General features: G+C 45.4%; 1 protein-coding gene across 1 annotated transcript in view; it reads right to left on the reverse strand.

Annotated features, from left to right (window-relative positions):
• The window catches only part of SCML4 (Scm polycomb group protein like 4), a 56,610-nt gene extending 49,079 nt beyond the window's left edge, over window positions 1-7,531 (reverse strand). Inside the window, exons 1-2 of the mRNA XM_048937652.1 lie at window positions 7,032-7,531; window positions 6,606-6,733 (exon numbers count right to left, since the gene is read on the reverse strand). The gene's annotated coding sequence lies outside the window, so the exon portion shown is untranslated. The remainder of the gene's footprint in view (window positions 1-6,605; window positions 6,734-7,031) is intronic.
• Between the last annotated feature and the right edge of the window lie 9,339 nt (window positions 7,532-16,870).

The raw sequence follows: 16,870 nt of genomic DNA on the forward strand, positions 1-16,870 counted from the left end.
GAGGAATCTCTCAGTGCCTGAGGACTGTCCCAGTATGTGCATCAGTGGAGAAGCGACTGGTAGCACCTGGTTTTCTGTGGAAAGGAAGAGATCTCTATCTCCTGCCAGTTGCAGCATGCTCTCCTTCATGTTCTCCTAGAGAAGCAGCCAAGGTGTCTACATGAGCCTAGTGAGGAGGGGTTGCACTCTGTTACTCAGTCCTAAAACTCTCTAGCTCAAACACTTTCATAAACCCTACATAAGAGGTCCAGGTCAACTTTCTGCCCTGCAGAATTATTTCAAAATCGTTCAATAAAGTGTTCCAGCTTTTGATAGCTTCTGCCAGTGAAAAAGTACAAGTGGTTATGAAACAGATAAAGTATCTGCAGGTCCTAATTCACTCTGCACACACATACGTAGGTGAAGGGGACATCAGTTTTGTTTTGTGTGACCATGTGTAGCAGAAGTGCTAAGTCACGGCTTGATTGAACACCTGGGGGAAGGCAAATTCCAAGGGAACTCAGGTGCATGCAGTGCACCTGAATGACCAGAAAGGGTGGAGCCAGGATCAACCCCCTCCCAGACCTTCTTTAAGGGCTGGCAGTAGAGGTGAGGGTACCTTGCTTGAGATCTCTACTTATGTGGGACCTTCTGAAGGTGAGCAGCTTTTTTTTTTTTCCTTTGTTTTTACATCTGCAGCTGCTGCACTTGGGTTTATCCTCACTTGCTGCAGCCTGAGACTCTGCTACCTTGCTATCATTGCTGTTTTCTATCATTTTGTGGTGTCACACCATGTCATTCAGGGATGTATTTATTATAAGCTTTTGGGACAATTGGTATGTATCTCTTAATGAAAGCTGTCTGAAATGGTAGGTTGAAATTCTCCTTGTATATCTTTTGGAAATCCAGGGTAAATGCTAAAGGATTAGGTGTGCTTAAGGCAGCTGTAGCAAGGGGAGCAAAGTCCCCCACTGTGAATGCCTACCTCTGCATCTTAATGTCAGATTTTCTCTCCAGCACTGTGATTTAGTTGGGACACCACCAGTGTCATCACTGTGTCCCACACTCTTCAGCTGAAGTTATTTTCCTGCACTCAAAGTTTATCCTATTTTTGCCCTCAAGATTTCTTAGCTCATTTATCATATCTTGCAAGTGATGACTTTAACGCTCTTCATCGAGAAGATTGCCACACTTGCATAGAGCCTGCAAGGGGCTGAGGCAGGGTGCCTTAAGCAGCACATGATGAATGGAGCCCTGTAAACACCTGGAGGGATCTCAGACTTTATGTAGTTTTCCTTTCTCTTTCTTCCCAGTTTGCACTCCCTCCTGAGCACTCTCAGGCTTTCCTAGTGTGTCATTTCTGCCCTGATGCTTTCATGCTCTTGTGCTGACTGTCAGCCTGTGCTGCTTTCTAGCAAACAGAAGGCAGTGGGACACAGTATCAAGTTTTTCACTGCCCTGAAATTAGCATAAGAAGCTCATCAGCTATGAGTGCAGGCAAATGTGACCTTTTCAGAAGCTGGTTTTATTTATACATTCTGTTGTCATTAATTCCTCTGTTGCTAAAATCTATTAGAAAAGAGTGGTGCACAGCCTTACGTGGCTCATCCTGGATGGAGACATGTCTGGTGGCTGTAGGAGATTCCTGTCACACGGGACTGTGCAAGATTGCATAGGAATGAGTTTAGAAGAACAGCCTCACTTCCAAATTCACTGTAATGACTCAACAAGAAGCTTTGGTTTATCCTGCTTTTCCCCATTTTTTCAGCAGGGAATGCTCCTTCTTGCCATCTTCCAGACCTTGTACCCAGACAATCTTTCTTTTTTCTCCCTGGAGGCACAGGAGCGTTCTTCCCTTTCCTGTGGAGGTGTTGGGAACACAGATGACACCAAGGTCCCCACACAGCAGCCTAGGGCTGGATGAAGCGGTAGTTGCATCAAAGCATAGGATAGCTATGCTCTGCCCCAGCTCACATTTGTTTAAAATAGGGCCAATGCTGGTAGGGATTCAGGAAGAGAGGGGAAAAAAAATAAACCAAATGAAAAACAAAACCTCATCAGTTATCTGAACTTTGGGGCTAAGCAGCAGCAAAATGTTACTTTTGCCCTCTGGGTAGGAGCCAGCAAGCTGCTCTCAGCCCGAGGGCCCTGCTTCTCCCCCAGGCTGGCAGGTACAGGAAGAAGATAAGGGAATAATTCACATTTATGAACCACGACAGTTCAGCAGCCTCTCCTGCTACCAGGGCACTGACTGAAATACCTGTGTCAGCTTCCTGTGACACCATATTACCCTAGGAACTCTCAGCAGGTCAGAGATCCAGTACCAAGCTGATGGGCCTCACCTGAGCAGACCTTTCTTTCCAACAATGACAAGCAACCTCATTTCTTTGCTGGCTCAGCATCAGTCTCCTTTGCCAACAGCCTGACACAGTGATGGTGTACAAATAATGGCTGAGGACATGAGATCAATAATATTTTTTTGCAATATTGTCTCCCTGTTTAATAACCTCATTTAATTAAAAATCACCTGTGGCAACTATAGCAGGTAGATTTAATATAAGTTCTGAAACACCTGTGATAGCATGAATTCATCATCTGTTAATGAAAATATCTCTGAATTTCAAGGCTTGTCCTCAGAGTTTGCTTTCCAGTCACTGCATGGAGCAAAGGAATGAGTGTGGTGAGGGTCCCTCAGAAAGAGAGGGCAACCCATGCATGTAGATGGCTACATATGGCTGGACCCACTCTGCCCCACCGGCTGATATGGAATGAAAGTTGCTCACCCTGGGTAGCAGGAGAAGCAGAAAGGTCAAATTCATGTAAAAAAACATGACTTTGAGGCATGGTATGACTTCACCTCGCTGGGGTTTGTGGACTTTTGCTTTTAGTATTGTGGACTCCCTCCAGTACTCACTGTGAAACTCAGTCAAAGCCACCAGGCTTCACCTTCATGTTGGTAGGAAGCCATAAACACAGAGGCTCTGGAACCCGGATTTTGCAAATAAATAAAGCAACTATCTGCTTGGCATAGCCACTGAGGATGCGGTGACAGATGGGTAACAACATAACTCTCACCCCAAAGCAGGCTGGCTGCACCAGCTGTATGTCAGCAGTTGAGGAGGGCTGTGGGATGGGGTGAGATTCCCCTGTGGCCTGTTGGACGCTGTGACCTCCCTCCTCACACTGCAAGGAAAACTGAGCACCAGCACCAGAGTGGTGCTTTACATTGCTTTGCTGGGTACCGCTTTGAATGACTGAACTAGAGTGAATAATAAGTATTTAGATACGTTACGGTTTATTCCCTCATAGGAAGGCAATTTGTTTAGATAACTTCCATTAATGTTGAAGGGAGTCATTCACATAAAATCTAAGCATGTTAATGGCCAGCTAGCCTCCCCTGCGTAGTGTTTTGTGGTGCTGCATTTAGTGAGCGCAGTATAAGCACGGCTGGCTTGATATGCAAATAAATTCAAGTATTTACTGAGCCATAAGAGACGGTTACTAGGCAAATCTCTCATTCATCGTTTATGCAGAAATAGATGGATGCTGCCGGATGAAATCAGGAGATAAACACTATAAACATTTTTCTAAGGTAATGGGGAAGGGTACTGAGTTCCTGCATGTACATAAATAATGGTCACCAGCAGTTTTTTCACAACATCTTCTCCCCAGTTTATTTTCACTCTGTCTTTACTGCGTATCTGCACAGCAGCCACCCCCTGAGGATGGCTGTTCCCTGCCGGGCTGCGTTCCTAGTGAAAGCTATGGGTCTTTTCCCTAGAAATCCCTGCAAGCTTGAAGTCCTTCACTGTCCCTGTTGTCGGCTCCAGGCTGCTGTGTCTGTACAAGCCTGAGGGCACAGTGGTGAGAACATTGGTAACATGGCACCAGGGGCAGGCCAGAGCAGCCTCTGAGGCTCATGGTTGATGTCAGAGGGTCAGGCCACCTAGAGATCACTGTCTAGCACAGTTTGTTTTTTAGATAAATCTGGATTGATTTCTAGATTGCCGGGCTTTACGTAAAGCATTCGAGTGGCACATTCCCTCCAGCGGTGAGTTTATAGACTGCCTCAACACTAGCTGGAGGCTCTCGGGATAGCAATGATCACGTCTCAATAAATCTGGTGCAAGATGAGGTCTTGGTCTAGAATTTGAGCCAATGCTGCTAAGGGCTTTCATACCATCAAGGACTTCTGTGTCATGTGGACATAACTTTCCAGCTATCTAGGGTGGGCCAACACATCAGCATGGTATCCACAGCCAGCTACCTCCAGCTGGCCTGCTTCTTTGGAGGGGTCTTGGGGAGGTGTTTACCTCTGGGGATCTGCTTTGCCAGGACATTCCAATTTACAGAACTGCCTATCCATCACACACACGTTAGGTGAGGGGAGCAGGAAATCAGGGACTATCTCCTTGCCCTGTGGAGCTGTGACAGAGGGAAACATAGTGGGAAATGTGAGGGTGAGGTGGAGATGAGGATGAAAGAGGGATGGAAAGCAAATCCTGTCCTTGACATCTTGTGCCCCAAACGAACACAGCAAACTGAACAGTCAGAGAGCAAAGGGCTGGCATTTATAGCAGCATTTTTCCCGTAGGATGGGAATCACCTCTGAAGATGGGGTCAGGATAAACTGCAGGGCAGCAGCAAACTGCTCAGTTCAAGAGGAATTATTCATCCTTCAGCGTAGCATAATTACACATCCAGACTGTCTCTGGGCAATTCTTTATTCTGGCCAAATTTACACTAGTTCCTAAAGGGAGCAGTCAATCTTAATGAACGACTTACAGTTTCATCATCTTTGTAAGGTTTTATTACAGAAGTGAAATATCAGAACTTTGCATCTTTAATTAGTAGAATTTAACCCTAGCTTCCCTGCATATTACTTTTTTTTTTTTTTTTGTCAGTTTTTTCATTCCCATCAATAAGAAAACTTGGTGAAAAGATGCTTCCTAGATTGTAGGTTATTTTCATTTCATGAATCAATAGACACTGCCTTCAGTGCACCCAGTCATCATGATTCTGTTTCACAGAGCAGTATATAGCCCCCTAACACATAGACACACAGTTTCCAATAAGCTTTCTTATGACACAGTGCAACAAGGAGAAAATTTTCTTCTCGTTCATAGAAAAACAATTCCTCGTGTTGCAACTTGCTACTACACAACTAATGCACGCCATTCATTGTTCTCTTTCAGAGGAGGCTGGAGTATCTTTATCTTTGGGAGTAAACCAATAACTGCTCATTCACTCTGCTGGCAGACCTGTGGTGACCACCACCTGTGAAGTGCTTTGCTACCCTAATGGTCAGAGGGAGAGCTCAGCTGGGAGGGCTCTTTGTAAATTCAGCTGACTCCTCCTTTGCACCATTTTTAAGCTGTAGCAAGAGAAGTAGGGCAGGATTTCAGGGAACTGGGGTACTTCTCCTCACCATTGTGTTTTTCTCTTCAAAGAACACTGTTGCACCCTAAAACATACTTTGTGAAAGTGATCTAAAACCCCCTGCTGTCAGGGCTTCTCCATTAAATCTGGAAGAAGGAAGATAGATGTTTGAGAGAGACCAGTGTAAAGTCACACCTCAGCCTGCTGAAGCTTGGACTGTCAATTGTGTACTGTGATGAGGTGCTCTGTAGTGGTTTCACTGTTAAAATAGTATTTCAAAAGATACTTTTTGTGGTAACGCAACGCTAAGGAAAGGACTGGGGAAAAGTCCTGCTGCACTTTTCTTCTCGTGAGGTACCACAGGCAGGTGAGGAACTTCAGGGCATGGCAGTCCTTGCCCTAGGAAGAAAGCTGCCTCTTCCTGCCTGCTCTTTTCCACAAAAAGTTTGAAAGTGTTCAAGTTGAGCATATCTAAATGAATTGATCACTGTCTCAATTGCATGTGATATCAACAAAGCATTTATCAATGCTGCAGTGTTTCTCACCTGGTGCAGCATATCAACTTCAGGTATGACTGATAGCTCTTTGTCTTGCCACACTTCCACAATCCCATGCCGGCAAGCTCATTCTCCTGACACCTCTCTGACCTGAGCAGCATATGCACCAACCAAGTAACTTTTAAGATGGAGCAGAGGGATTCTGCCTCTTTGGGAAAATTGCTGTGGCAGCTCGAAGTGAGTAGTCACTGCAGCCTGCAGGGCCAGAGCCTTTGACCAGCACCTGGCCCCATGACACACGTTTCCATCTCCCAGCCTGTCCCCCAGCATCACACAGGGACCGTGCTGACCAACCCCAACCCTGGCTGCATGCAGCTAGATGTGATTGGTAGCGTGCAAGGACAGGGGGCTGCAAGAACTGCTTGCACAGAGTGCAAAGTGGCACAAAGACACTTTTTAGTCTGCATCCTCACACCCACAAATGACACCATTCCTACAGTTTCTGACTATTTAGCCTCTCACTGTACCTAATTCTAAAAGCCCTTGGTCTATCCTTGAGCAAAACACCTCCAGAAGCCTCTTAAAAGAAAATCAGCACTGAACAGAAGCCTCCCCCTCATGCAGAGAATTTAAACTTTCCCCCATAGATTGCTGTGTGCCCTGCTCATACCCAAACAAGCCCTGTATGCACCCAACCAGTCCCATCTGACAGACCACTGCCATCAGCCCACTGCGGGGTTACTCACGGACCTGTGCTGGCCTTCACCAGTGGCAGACTAGGCACGGGCTGTGGGCCGGACAGCAGCTGACAGGACTGACAGGTCGTGTGTGCATCTCCTCCTGGCGCAGGGTCCTTCCCCAGTTTGTCCTGGAAGCACCTGGAAGATGAGCACAAACAGCACTGCTGAGATGCGCTCCTTGGTATTTGGGGACAAGCTGGCACACCAACAGAATCGCTTCCTTTAGTTTCAGGAACAGGGGACAAGTAGTCTCTGCATCTGCTCTGAAGATGGGACGGGCACCAGGACGTCGGCACCTGACACCTCCCACAGGCTCCACTGAGGAGCTGCGAAGTTAATGCGCGTGCAAGCAGAACGGAAACTGCTCAAACCGGGCTCAACAGCAAGAATCAGGCAGAGAAAAAAAATAAGAAGAAAAAGCATGCTTTCCCCTTACCTATCGCCTCTGTTAGAAGCCTGGGCAGTGCCTTTAGAGTGCCCGGGCGTCTGGAGCCGCTGGGCACAGGACTTTCAGCACATGCACACAGAGCCCAGCACAAGCCATCTTCTCCTGCCTCCTAGCACCATGCGAGCCTCCAGCAGCTCCGCTCTCCAGCTGCAAACATCTCATTAGACTAATGCATTCAGCACAGGCAGAAAACTCGATTTACCATAGCTACAGCAATGAATTTCCATTACGATGACAGCTTCAACCACATCATGTCCGGAAAACCAGCCAACCACTGCCTTTTAAAGAACGCACAGATTTTACACACAGAAAACGGGGGGCCGTGTGTGGTGTTCCCTTTCTCTTTGCAGCTAAACGGAGAACACATTGCCATGTCTGTGCATGTCAGAACTCCGCGAGCCGAAAGGTGGAGGCATCCGGACGCTTTGCAGGCAGCTGTACCCTGCGCAGCGGTGCGGTGAGCAGCGCCCGTGTTTGCAACATTTCTGTTTTAGCTACCCCTCCTCTGTTGCCATAGAAACCAGCCTGTATCATAGTCTCTTTGTCCCGATCATGCAGTAGCGTGGCCCAATATTGAGCTCACAATGGGGAGGACCACTCGCTCTGTTATTTTGGAGCATTATTTTTCCAATAATTTAAATGGGAGCCGGGAGCAGCACTCGGGACCTTTGTGCCAGCGGTGCCGTGAGTGCGTGGGTACAGCCTGTCACTGCCTTTCCAGCTGCTCACCTGCGAGAAGGAGCCGAGTCCGTCCTTATTCAGCGCATCTCTAGGAGCTCTCTCCTAAAAACAGAAAAAGAAAGCCTGTAATACTTCAAAAAAATAATGGTCATAACAACCCTGTCACGCTCCATTGCCTGCTCTTGATCAGATTACACCAGCAAAGGGGTTTGTCGCAGTTGTTTGCACATCTCCCCACTGCCCACTTCACACGCTCGCATACATCGTTAACACGGCGTTTGTTGCAGAATGTGCTTCTCACCTCCCTTCATTCTCATTAATGTGAAGGCTTTATCAGAGGTCTCGTGGCTGTGGTCCATGCTCTCCAGTGGTGCACCAGCCTGGCTTTGCTGGCTTTAGAATCATAGAAACGTTAAGGTTGGAAAAGACCACCAAGATCACCCAGTCCAACCCTAACCCACCCCCACCATGCCCACTGGCTGTGTCACTCAGTGCCACATCTCCATGTTACACCTCCAGGGACAGTGACTCTGCCACCTCCCTGGGCAGCCAGTGGCACCAAAGTCAGGAAGGGCTGCACCTGGGATAGGTCTCCTGCTTTCACAGCAGAGATGGTTTAGGGGGGCTGCTGGTGCCCTGTGAGCATGGACAGGGGTGAAGCTGAGGAAGAAGAGGAAGAGACAGGCACCCAGCCCCTGTACCCTCCCACCAGCATCAGCCATTAGCAAGAACATGTACCTGCAGGACAGCTGGTGCTCTGCCCATAGCCGGAGAAAAGCTTTGTGCCCCTAAAGTGGAAAAAACAAAACACAACACAAGCAACAGAAGTTCAGTAGATCTTAGGGAAACAAGGCTGCCTTTTTCTTTCTTTTGCTTACATTTCTATAAATTCAGCAGATAGTGTAGATTGGAAAAAATGTATTATCAGCAGAGAATGGAATCAATTGTTTTCTACTTTCCTCTACTGGTGTCAGAAACCCACAGTGTTTGCAAAGGTGCTGGGTAAAATGGCACAGCTCAGTCTTCATTCCAAGTCTCTTTTCTCCCTCCTTTTGTTGTTGTTGTTGTTGTTGTTGTTGTTTGCTCTGTTCTTAAATCAGGGCCAATGGGACAGCACTTACAGATTCCACTACAAGAGTAAAGTGGAATGAAGCTGGAAACATATACGGATCTCAGTTGTACATTCCGACACAGGATAAATGGGGAAAAAAGTGATTAAAAACAAATAATCAAGACAAGACCTTTCCAACAGCATATCTGTTTAAAATACCGCGTGAGACTCTTTGCCATCCCCATTGCTTCCCATTTCCTCAGCAGTTCAGTGTGGCTGCAGCTCATCACACCCATTGCTGGCACATGTCACAAACACAACAGCACAACATCAAAAACACAAACTCTGTCTCCCTTCTTTGCTGTGTCCTGCATTCCCCTTCATGCTCTGTTCGTTGTTGGGCAGAGCCTGGAGGTGGATGAAGCTTTTAGGGCAGCCAGCATGAGGCAAGGGCAGCTCTTACCAGCTCACACCAGGTCAGACAGGAGCTGCTGGGTGCCATGCCTCCAGGATCACACCAAACCTCTGTCCCTGGCAGTGAAAGCACCACCAACACTGATATACTCCCACAGAACGCCATTTCACTTCGAGCATCACCCTGTAATTTATATGATTTGATTGCTTAAACAATTACTTGCAGATTTCTACAAAATCATTCAGGTTAAGAGAGAAAGGAAATTAAAAGTCCCTCGTGCATGTGCATCCTATCAGGCATGCGGGCACAAGACCAACAGGGCATGGCCTGGGATGCTGGAGCTGCCACCAGAGGGCAGGTTTTGTAATTTGTTTGGTTCTTTATTACACTTATTGATTTAAAAACATCTTAACAGCTCTTTTATTGCTGTGTTAAAGAGCTCAGAAAGGCAATACAGTAACGTGGCATCCTCAGTGATAGAAGAAATAACCCTTCAGAGCTGCAGAAATAATGTCTTCCCCCCCTTCTGCACTTGTTTTAGGTAAACCCCAAGACTGACAGCGCCCAAAAAGCAGAGTGCTTGGACAAAATTGCCCACATCTGAAGCATGCAAGTGAAATAAAGTGCAATAAGCATGGCCAGACCTGGAGCATCAGCACACCTTGCTGCAGCTAAGGAAAAGAGTTCCCTTCACACCTCTAGGCTGGGGCCTGACTCAAATGGTCACTTTCCACCTGTTTATACAGCATGGACTTCCCATGGACCATGTCTGCTGGCCCAGTGCTAGCAGTGGTATTCAAATCCTGATGCAGCTCCAGGAGCAGAGCAAGAAGCTCATGTATCTCTCTGCTGCTTTGCTAATGCTACCCACATGCCGAGGTTTCCAAATCTGCGCCCACCAGAATGGATGCACATTGCACAGCACAGCACAGGTCCTTTGCTCAGCACTGAGCCCAGATGTTGGTCAGAGCATCTTGCTCCTGAAACACCAAGGTGATGGCAATTGCTGCATTGCGCTCTGTGTGAAGACCAAGGAAGAGTCGGGATTATTTTTTGCATGACTTTCCATTGCTAATTACGTTAGCCATGCCTGACAAGGATAAGGCACTGAAAGGCTGAATTAGAAACTCTTCACTGCTTCTGTGCCAGAATTGTTGTTTGTGAGGCAATACACCGAAACGTCAGCTTCTTATTGTGAAAGCTGCAGTAATGCCCAGACAGAGCCAACTCAACTGAACGAAGGGAAATAAGGTTCAAGAAGAAAACACAGCCCCCTCCTTACAAGAGCTCCCACCACACACCTGCAGCACCCCATGGCCCACACATTGCTGCTTCTGCAGGGAAAATCCAGGAAAAAGCCTTAGAACCATTAAGGCTGGAGAAGACCATTAAGATCATTTAGTTCAGCCATCAGCCCATCACCACCATGCTCACTAAATCTTCTACCACCATGGAAAACAAAGTGTCTTAAATACCTTTCCTAAAAGAGTACTTGTCCCAAAAGGGCACCTTTCCTAGGCAGCATTTTTTATGTGGGGATTGCCTGGATGCCTACCTGTGCTACCTGCTGTAGGGAACCTGCTTTGGCAGGGGGTTGGACTCGATGATCTCTGGAGGTCCCTTCCAACCCCTACAATTCTGTGATTCTGTGATTCCCATAATCTGGGAAATTTCCAGAATTTGAGTAAGCAGCACCTTAGCTCTAACTTTTGGCTGTTGTACAGCATGGGACTGTGAGGTGAGAAGTGCTATGTTCTTGACAAGTAAATGGGGTCTATGTTCACAAATGCCATGAGGAATAATAAATTCAATGACTGGCTCAGGGAAAAGATAATGGAAGCAAAGATCTCAACATCTTGTCTTCCAAGCACCTTTCACAAGTAACTCACCTAAAACAGGTGGGCAGTAATTGTGTCTGTGTAGTGATTAAAAAACAAAATCCTCCAGATTTTTTCCAGAGGATATAATGCTGCAGTACCCAAAGGGATGGGGATAATAACGATGGGTGTTGCACCTGAGCAGGGTGACGGGCAAGAAACCATTCCTAGCAAAAGCTTTGATCACCAGAGTGTGCTCTGGAACCTCTCATGGCTGCAGCAGGGTGAAGAAAACAACCGTTCCCTGCAGCAGGCCACAGGCAGAGGGCTGAGGCTGCCATCACGTGAAGACCTTACAGCCTGCCAGTAATGGCAGCCTCATGAACAGCCTCTTACCGGTACATCCAAGGCCAGAAGGATAGATTTTTAGCCTTAACTGTAAAAGCAGTAAAAATACACGCCTTCATATATGTTTGCATACTCGTTTTCCTTAATTCAGTGGAAAAAAAATAAAATCAGTTGCTATCCAAATTCACTGTAATTATCTCCTTTTTTTTTTTTTTTCTCTTGGCAAGTGCTATATTCAGTCTATATGCATGCATAGTTATACTATAGTTTATCTATTTTTTAAATTACATATGGCAGCCTCATTTATAGATCTTAATTAGCCAGGGATTTGGACTGCCACCGTCAGTGGGGAGTTGCATGGTGTTTGCACACAAACTCAGCCGAGGAACTCCCCACACAGCATCTGCTGGTGCTTCCAGGGACAGGGGGAGCTCCAATCCCACCTTTGGTGCTTTGGGAAGTACAGAAGAGAAGGAAGCATAGTTTAGACCCAAGCATCTCAAAGCTGCATGAAATTGGGAATTGCCAGACAGGCTCTGCTGTCCTTCTCCCATGCGCAGCTCTGCAGAGAGCTGTCAGTTCCCATCACAGGGATGCAATTACGTGACCTAGCAAAGAAGGTTTAAGCTTTGCAAGTGGCCTCTGCTCAGTGCCTGAGATGGGATGAATTTTCTTTCTAGCTGTGGAATAGCTGCTAACAGAAAAAGAAAAAAAAAAAAAACCAGAGTCAAAGCATCTTTCACAGAAGTTATCTGAGCCAGTCAATTAATTGCTCAAAGTTGAATTTCAGAAATCACACTGTGGTTGTAATAAAACTAATCTAATTTCAGTGATGATGTTTCTGAAATAAAAGGTTTGATTTTAGGATTTTCCTTATGTTCCCCCTCCTCCGCTGTTTTGACACTTCCATCCTTTTCAGGCTGGCACGATGTGCATACCAACAAGCTCTGCTTGCGTCTAACAAGCTGAATTATTTTATCACTGCCTAGCCTACAACCTCACATCTACAGAGACCTGCAGCACAAAGGCTGGTGTCAACCTCCACATCGGTGCTGTTGTAATATTTAACACTCAGCACTTACATGGAGACTCAAAGCAAGGCGATGATTAATTGCTGTCATTCCCGCAGGTCTCCCAGGCTCACATTTGACCAAGGAGGGCACGCTTCCCTTTTAAGAGATGCTGGGATTGGAACAACACAGCTCTATTTTTGGCTTTAATTGGCTTTTAGCAGCGAGCGTAGCGCTTGCTGCACTGGGCAGGTCTCTCTGGGCAGTGCAGACAGCTCACCTGGCTCGCTGCTGCCATGGTGCCAGCTCACAGACATTGCTGAAGGCATCTCTTGAGGTCCTGCTGCAGGAGGGCAGGGAAGCCCCAGGCTTCTGTAGCCTGTATGCTGTGCACAAGACCAGGAGAACAGCCAGTTGTTGTGTGCCTGAATTTGTTTGGAGGCCCCTGCACAGCTGGGTGTGTCAAACAGATCGAAACCCCACTCAAGGCAAAGGCAGCACTACCACATTTCATCTCTTCATTTCAAAAGGACCCAAGTGATTGTCACCTGGGCCTCTGAACCTCGCCACTCTGTCATGGACAGTGCCTATTTTACAGCCATTACAGTCTAATCTCATCTAATGTGATTTACGCATGGTAATTAATGGAGCTTCAGCTGTAAAGAAATCGGTCATTCAATTTGAGTTTAATTTACTGCACATGCATACATTAGACAGCACAAATTCCATAGCTGTGATCAAGGCATGGAGAAATGATTGCATGCTGTGAAAGAAAAAATAAAACAGACAATAAACAACATGCTGCTGGCCTTCCACACCTTTTACAGTCAGGAGGATGGCATCTCAGCTCAGATCACAGAATGGCTGGGGTTTGGAGGGATCCTAAAGACAACGGGCAGGGTTGCCACCCATTAGATCAGGTTGTCCAGGGCCCCATTAATCATTAATCAACTTCCCATTAGGCGTAACCCATTTCTGTAGAATTTAAAGGAATAGCCAGCCTTCTAGAAGTGCTGTTGAACTTGGCCCAGGAAGTCTGAAAACAAATACATCCATTAACATAATACCAAAACCATTATTTGGGAAGAAAAGACAAACTCTTATTCTTTCGTGATAAAAATGTATCTCAAAGGTCTAGATCTTACACTTCAACTGTCCCTAGAAAGCCCTTACCATCACTGCCCTGCCTTCAGTTGAGCACCAGTCAGGGTGTCCTGCACCAGTGGCCTCAACCATTTGACTGTGAATTCCAGTTCACCCAGTTTTTAACACCAGTGTTAGACAGAAAACAAATGTCAGTCCCCAGCTGTGAACACAGCCAACAAAATTCCCAGGAAACGCTGCTCTACGGTTCCTATTGTCAGGAAATAGGATGTAATCCTAGCTCAGCCTAGGGATGTGATCCTGCAACCATGTTTTTTTCTTGGGTTTCTCTCCAGAACATACGAGCTCCTCCAGCTTTGTCCCATTAGGCTGGTAATGTTGCTTGCATAAAAAGGAAAGCACTCACACCTTATTTGGAAGAAATAGCAGGCGATTTTAAAACAATTACTCAAAGTGGCCCGTGAAGTCTCCTTTGTGCCATTAAATTTGACATCAGCAATGTAACTTCCCTGTTTAATTATCAGAGCATACATGTGGAAGGGTTGTACACAGAAGGCGAGAGTGCTCCTTGATTCAGCACACATTTGAAATTACATTCTAAGTAGAGTGTAAGTAACTTGGCTTAAAAAGATTATAATTAGCCTTACAATCTATTATGCTAATTAGGTTTATTATAATTTTCATTGCTGGTAACTGTTCCACTAGTTAACTGAGTGACAAAGATAAATGATATCTGCAGAAAATTATTTCTTCCATCTAAATAATGGCTAGATATCCAATGGGAGCAATTTTGGTATCACGTCTGGAGTTCAATCCCTAGCTGAAATCACCCAAAGTTATCCCATGCACCTTTTTTTGTGTTTGTTCCCTGACTTCCTAAGGCCCCAGTATGACACAGGCAGTGAAGAAGATGCTCAAACCAGAGAATAAAAGGAATTCAAGCATACATTCAAATTCTAATAAAGAAATCCTGTGCCTTGCAAAGTCTTTGATGAATAATAAGAACAGAGAGCATCCCAGCACTGTGCAGCTTTCAAAGACACTGGCTGCTGGGTACACTGATCTATCAGGTCTCTGCACAAGATGTAAACCCCGGGGGACAACGTGCTGAGGAAACAGGCAGTGACCAGCCCAGCACTCCTGGTACCCCTACATCTGGTCTTCCAGGTATAGGCACTCAAAAGAGAACCGACCAACAGATTTCAACTTGGCAGATCTTACAGTACAGCTGAGCTGGACATACCTGCAAGACGTCCACTGAGGAAAATTCCTTTCCAAAGTAATGCTTAAGCCTCAAGATGGACTCATTAACACGCTAATTCCTGCTACTTAAAAGAATCTGCCTTCCCCATCCCAGGGGCTCCATCTTTAAAAAATTTTATTGTTATTCCTATCTTAGAATGGACTTTCCTCAGCAGTTTTTAGATGACACAGATAAAAAGACGTTTTAAAAAAGAGGAAAGCAGTAGTTTTGAAGAAGCAAGAGTTAAAAACAAAATAAACAGATTAAATAAACCTTCATCTATGCCTTTTGCCTCCAGTAAAAAGGAGAGGAAGGGGGAAAACAAAACCAAACCCACAGATAAAAGCCAGCAAGGCATCCAATGGAACAGCTTCGGTGGATCCTGAACAAATTCGTACCCCTGCTTCCCCCTGCTGGAGGAAAAGCTGGAATTACTGAAATTAAGTGATTTTAAATAGAAGTATCATTTTTTCCTGTACAAATTAGAGTTTCTTCCCTCACAACAGATTTTGAAAGGGTTTATCATGATTTCATATGACTGTAGCTTTATAGCTGTCGTGCAGCAGACCAGAAAGAAGTGTTGTGATGCTTCCTTCAGTGTTAATTGACCACTGATAACATTTGGGGGGCAGGAGACTTACGTCATTTTATGCAAACAAAAATCGCTTTTATGATTTGTTCCTTTTACTCATGCATATCCACTTCAAACTTAGCCCACATCTTCTTCCCGTACTTACATCTGCCAGCCGCATGTCACCGTTTTCCACACCGATATTTAAGCTGGGCCAGAAGCAGCAAGGCCAGAGGTGCTGCACCACCCACCTCCCTCTCCCAGTCCAAGCAGACGTCCATGGAATTGGCCTCTACAGACCCTGGAGGCATCAGCAGCTCCTCTGCTTGAGTGGCAGGACCTCCTCCGATCTCCAACAGAAGGGAGTCTACTTACACTGAAGCGATAGTAGATGCTTCCAAGTTTTACTTAGGAAACTACCATACAGGGTATTTTCTTTACCGTACAACAGATTTTCTTTCTTTCTTTCTTGCCCTCCAGTTACTAGTCCAGAGATTCAGAAGAGCTAAGTGAACAAATTGGTTGAATTTGTTCCTAAATCCTCTCAAAACATGAGACATAAACCACAGTGAACACAAAACACCATTTCTTCCTGTTTTACCTATGCCAGTAACTCAGTGGTCACGATTCAAACTGCTACTCAGAAATTATTATTAATGGTCAGACACACAACAGATCAAGTAATAATGCAGCATTCAGTTGTACATCTGCAGAATACAGGTATCTGTATTCACACGAAGCTCCTCAACACCTCCTCATCCCCAGATTTGCACCCATCTCAGCAGATTGGTAAACTGACACACGACTATATTGCCAACATTTTTAGGAGAGAAAGTATCAGCCTGCCTTCTTTGCAATATGAGCTAAATTTCCAACACCCTTGCAGTTCATCCTCTTGCACCTTCTATAAGGTTACCTTGACTATACAGACGAGCAACATAGAAAAATGAATTAGACTTAGGCCTTATTAGTTCAGCAATTATCCATGGTTAGCCTAGTTTCAGTGCACAACCTGCAACTCCAGCTGTTATCTTTAATCTCTAAGAAGAAAATACTTCACTGTTCAGATCAGACATTTTTTTAAGTCATCTCAAAGCATTTGTATCTTGCAAATATAACTCAGTATCTCACAGTAAAATTTAGAAACCAGTAGTCAGAATGCTCCCCCCTTCCTATGCTTATGATTATTATCATTACTTTCTCCTAACTCTTTCCAACTCTTCACAACAGCACGTGTACTATGAATTGCTCTGGCAGGATAATGCAAGTTTGGCATTCATTTTGCCTGCTTGATGATAGTGTCCAGCACCTATTCTTCATGCATGTCACTCACCAGAGCAGTGTCTGGCTTGAGAGACTTCAGAATGCAACCGGTGCTTGTTATTGCTAATTCTTTACTGTATTTTGCAAATGAAACATGGAGTTAAAAGATGACAAGTGTACGAGTCACTGAAAGTAAACCTAGCCTTCATACTTGATTTTGAACACCTGACACTGTTTAAGCTTTACAGGTTTTTTCCTGTATGATATGCACTTCAGAAGCACTTTGAAAGATACCATAACCTCATTTAGAACATTTTCAAATTT

This window comes from Lagopus muta, chromosome 2, assembly GCF_023343835.1.
Source record: "Lagopus muta isolate bLagMut1 chromosome 2, bLagMut1 primary, whole genome shotgun sequence".
In the NCBI taxonomy this organism is placed as follows: Eukaryota; Metazoa; Chordata; class Aves; order Galliformes; family Phasianidae; genus Lagopus; species Lagopus muta.